This window comes from Giraffa tippelskirchi, chromosome 6 (assembly GCF_054371585.1).
Source record: "Giraffa tippelskirchi isolate mGirTip1 chromosome 6, T2T-mGirTip1v1.2.pri, whole genome shotgun sequence".
Taxonomy (NCBI): Eukaryota; Metazoa; Chordata; class Mammalia; order Artiodactyla; family Giraffidae; genus Giraffa; species Giraffa tippelskirchi.
Genome location: NC_137280.1, coordinates 103,133,525 through 103,138,178, shown reverse-complemented (window position 1 = coordinate 103,138,178; position 4,654 = coordinate 103,133,525). Strand labels below are relative to the sequence as shown.

Below are 4,654 nucleotides of genomic sequence, written 5' to 3'. Positions count from 1 at the left end.
TTTCAATCTTTCCTAGCATCAGGGTCTTTTCCAATGAGTCAGTTCTTTGCATCAGGTGGCCAAAGTATTGGACTTCCAGTTTTAGCATAAGTCCTTCCAATGATATTCAGGACTGATTTCCTTTAGGATAGACTGATTGGATCTCCATGCTGTCCAAGGGACTCTCAAGAGTCTTCCCCAACACCACAGTTCAAAAGCATCAGTTCTTCAGCGCTCAGCTTTCTTTATAGTCCAACACTCACATCCATAGATGACTACTGGAAAAACCATAGCTTTGACTAAATGGATTTTGTTGGCAAAGTAATGTCTCTGCTTTTTAATATGCTGTCTAGGTTGGTCATAGCTTTTCTTCCAAGGAGTAAGCGTCTTTTAATTTCATGGCTACAGTCACCATCTGCAGTGATTTCGGAGCCCAAAAAAATAAAGTCTGCCCACTGTTTCCCTATCTATTTGCCATGAAGTGATGGGACAGGATGCCATGATCTTAGTTTTCTGAATGTTGAGCTTTAAACCAACTTTTTCACTCTCTCACTTTCATCAGGAGGTTCTTTAGTTCTTGGCTTTCTGCCATAAGGGTGGTGTCTTCTGCATATCTGAGGTTATTGATACTTCTCCCAGCAATCTTCATTCCAGCTTGTGCTTCATCCAGCCCAGCATTTCTCTTTTTTTTTTTTTTAATTTTAACTAGTTTATTTTCTCTTTTTTAACTTTACAGTAAAAAATATGGAATGCTTCACGAATTTGCGTGTCATCCTTGTGCAGGGGCCATGCTAATCTTCTCTGTATCATTCCAATTTTAGTATATGTGCTGCCGAAGCAAGCACAAGCCCAGCATTTCTAATGATGTACTCTGCATGTAAGTTAAATAAGCAGGGTGACAATATACAGCCTTGACGTACTCCTTTTCCTATTTGGAACCAGTCTGTTGTTTCATGTCCAGTTCTAACTGTTGCTTCCCAACCTGCATACAGGTTTCTCAAGAGGAAGGTCAGTTGGTCTGGTATTCCCATCTCTTTCAAAATTTTCCACAGTTTGTGGTCATGCACATAGTCAAAGGCTTTGGCATAGTCAATAAAGCAGAAATAGATGTTTTTCTGGAACTCTCTTGCTTTTTCAATGATCCAGTGGGAGTTGGCAATTTGATCTCTGGTTCCTCTGCCTTTTCTAAAACCAGCTTTAACAACTGGAAGTTCATGTACTGCTGAAGCCTGGCTTGGAGAATTTTGAGCATTACTCTGCTAGTGTGTGAGATGAATGCAATTTTGCGGCAGTCTGAGCATTCTTTGGCATTGCCTTTCTTTGAGATTGGACCGAAAACTGACCTTTTGCAGTCCTGTGGCCACTGATGAGTTTTCCAAATTTGTTGACATATTGAGTGCAGCACTTTCACAGCATCATCTTTCAGGATTTGAAATAGCTCAACTGGAATTCCATCACCTCCACTCGTTTTGTTTGTAGTGATGCTTCTTAAAGCCCACTTGACTTCACATTCCAGGATGTCTGACTCAAGGTGAGTGATCACACCATTGTGATTATCTGGGTCATGAAGATCCCTTTTGTATAGTTCTTCTGTGTATTCTTGCCACCTCTTCTTAATATCTTCTGCTTCTGTTAGGTCCATACCATTTCTGTCCTGTATGGTGCCCATCTTTGCATGAAATGTTCCCTTGGTATCTCTAATTTTCTTGAAGAGATCTCTAGTCTTTCCCATTCTATTGTCTTCCTCTATTTCTTTGCACTGATCGCTGAGGAAGGCTTTCTTATCCCTCCTTGCTATTCTTGGGAACTCTGCATTCAAATGGGTTTATCTTTCCTTTTCTCCTTTGCTTTTGTCTAACTCAATGAAACTGTGATCCATGCCGTGTAGGGCCACCCAAGATGGATGGGTCACGATGGAGAGTTCTGACAATATGTGGTCCACTGGAGAAGGGAATGGCATACCACTTCAGTATTCTTGCCTTGAGACCTCCATGAACTGTATGAAAAGGCAAAAAGATAGGACACTGAATGATGAACTCCCCAGGTTGGTAAGTGCCCATTATGCTACTGGAGATCAGTGGAGAAATAACTCCAGAAAGAATGAAGAGACTGAGCCAAAGCAAAAACAACACCCAGATGTGGATGTGACTGGTGATGGAAGCAAGGTCTGATGCTGTAAAGAGCAATATTGCATAGGAACCTGGAATATTAGATCCATGAATCAAGGCAAATTGGAAGTGGTCAAACAGGAGATGGCAAGAGTGAACGTCAACATTTCAGGAATCAGAGAACTAAAATGGACTGGAATGGATGAATTTAACTCAGATGACCATTATATCTACTACTGTGGGCAAGAATCCCTGAGAAGAAATGGAATAGCCATCATAGTGAACAAGAGTCCAAAATGCAGTACTTGGATGCAATCTCAAAAATGACAGAATGATGTCTGTTCATTTCCAAGACAAACCATTCAATATCATGGTAGTACAAGTCTATGCCCTGACCACTAATGCTGCAGAAGCTGAAGTTGAACGGTTCTATGAAGATCTACAAGCCCTTCTAGAACTAACACCCAAAAAAGATGTCCTGTTCATTGTAGGGGACTGGAATGCAAAAGTAGGAAGTCAGGAAACACCTGGAGTAACAGGCAAATTTGGCCTTGGAGTACAGAATGAAGCAGGGCAAAGGCTAATGGAGTTTTTGTCAAGAAAACGCACTGGTCATAGCAAACACCCTCTTCCAACAACACAAGAGAAGTCTCTACACATGAACATCACCAGATGGTCAACATAGAAATCAGATTGATTATATTCTTTGCAGCCAAAAGGGGAGAAGCTCTATACTGTCAGTAAAAACAAGACTGGGAGTTGACTGTGGCTCAGATCATGAACTCCTTATTGCCAAGCTCTGACTTAAATTGAAGAAAGTGGGGAAAACCACTAGACCATTCAGGTATGCCCTAAATCAAATCCCTTACGATTATACAATGGAAGTGGGAAAGAGATTTAAGGGACTAAATCTGATAGAGTGCCTGATGAACTATGGACGGAGGTTCATGGCATTGTACAGGAGACAGGGATCAAGAGCATCCCCAAGAAAAAGAAATGCAAAAAAGCAAAATGGCTGTCTGAGGAGGCCTTACAAATAGCTTTGAAAAGAAGAGAAGCGAAAAGCACTGGGTCTCTAAACTTAACTGATGATGAAATGTGAAAGCAGCTCTTTTGAAAGATAAAAAAGATGTAAATACTTCTTCCTTTTTTTTTTTTAATATGGAACGCTTCATGAATTTGGATGTCATCCTTGTGCAGGGGCCATGCTAATCTTCTCTGTGTTGTTCTAATTTTAGTATATGTGCTGCCAAAGGGAGCACAGCTCTTGCTTGTAAATAAATCAATTTACTTCTTCTGGAGACCCAAGTGACCAGATATTTCCAATCAGGAGTTTTATTTTTCTTTACAAAGGCAGAGAGAGGTTAAAAGATCCTCAAGATGAAGAAGAGCTGGGGCTGTAAGTTTAAGATTCTGAGTCCAAGCCTTCCTCATACTGCCAAATTCATTTTGGTCTGGTTCATCCCTTTACAGGTATTCCCCTGTGGCTCAGAGGGTAAAGAATCCGCCTGCAGTGTGGGAAATCTGGGTTCTATTCCTGAGTTGGGAAGATTCCCTGGAAGAGGGCATGACAACTTATTCCAGTATTCTTGCCTGGAGAATCCCATGCACTGAGGAGCCTGGCAGGCTATATAGTCCATGGGTCGCAAAAAGTCGGACTAATCACATCCCTTTACAGACACAAAGCGGGATGGACCCTAAAAGGTTTTAACAGCAAATTGTGGTTGCTCGACAATCTTTTTTCTAATTGAGGTGAAATTCACATAGCATAAACTTAATGATTTGTGATTTTAAAGTATACAATCCAGGGGCGCTTGCTGTACTAGGTTTTCGCTTCTTGTTTTCTTATTTTAAAAATTTCACATCCAAGATTCCATTAGACCTGGTCTCACTTAAACTCCAGATAAAGAGTTATTTTCAGTGGCAGATGAGGGAAAGCTTGTGTAGAGAAGGAATGCAATCAGTCCTCCCCTCACACAAACTACAGAGCAGGAGAGATGCTGAGTTAAACCATTCAGTGGATACTTGCCAAAGGCGATAAATAAGTCACTTCTTCCAGGGCACTATTTTATTATGGTTTGTATTGCCATTTAATTTTCCCTGCTATGCCTTAGGTGTAAAAAGAACAGGGGGAAAAAAGCCTAACAGCTTTGATGACAGTTTTGGTTTGACTGTCATCCATTTAAAGAGCCTGGGGGTGGTGACTATTTAGGAAGCCCTGTGGAGGTGGGAGGGGCTGACTCTCATCCGGTCATTGCAGTTTCAGTGGGTTGCACCTCTCACAGGAGACTTTCCTCCTTGTCCCCAAACCCCTCCCCACACCCCTCCCCCAACATCCTGGGGTTCACTTTGGGGGCTAATCTTGTGGTTCCAGGTGCAGAGTCCTGAGTTTTTGAGTGGTCTTTTAATACATTAATACCTTGTTCAGGCACTACAGTTTGACTGAATCCTGAAATCTCTCTGTATTTGCCAAACTTACTACTTTTTCTTTAATTCGATAAATATGTGTTGTGGTATGTGTTAAATTGTTTCCCTGTGCATGAAATTTGTCTGTATGGTGTGGAATC

At 41.3% G+C, this 4,654-nt stretch overlaps 2 non-coding genes across 2 annotated transcripts; both read right to left on the bottom strand.

Moving 5' to 3' along the window:
- Positions 1-717: 717 nt before the first annotated feature.
- Positions 718-824, bottom strand: LOC145511883 (U6 spliceosomal RNA). The gene has a single exon (XR_014058242.1). It is a non-coding gene; the product is annotated as a U6 spliceosomal RNA (small nuclear RNA).
- Positions 825-3,242: 2,418 nt separating this feature from the next.
- On the bottom strand, positions 3,243-3,349 carry LOC145511755 (U6 spliceosomal RNA). The gene has a single exon (XR_014058136.1). It is a non-coding gene; the product is annotated as a U6 spliceosomal RNA (small nuclear RNA).
- Between the last annotated feature and the right edge of the window lie 1,305 nt (positions 3,350-4,654).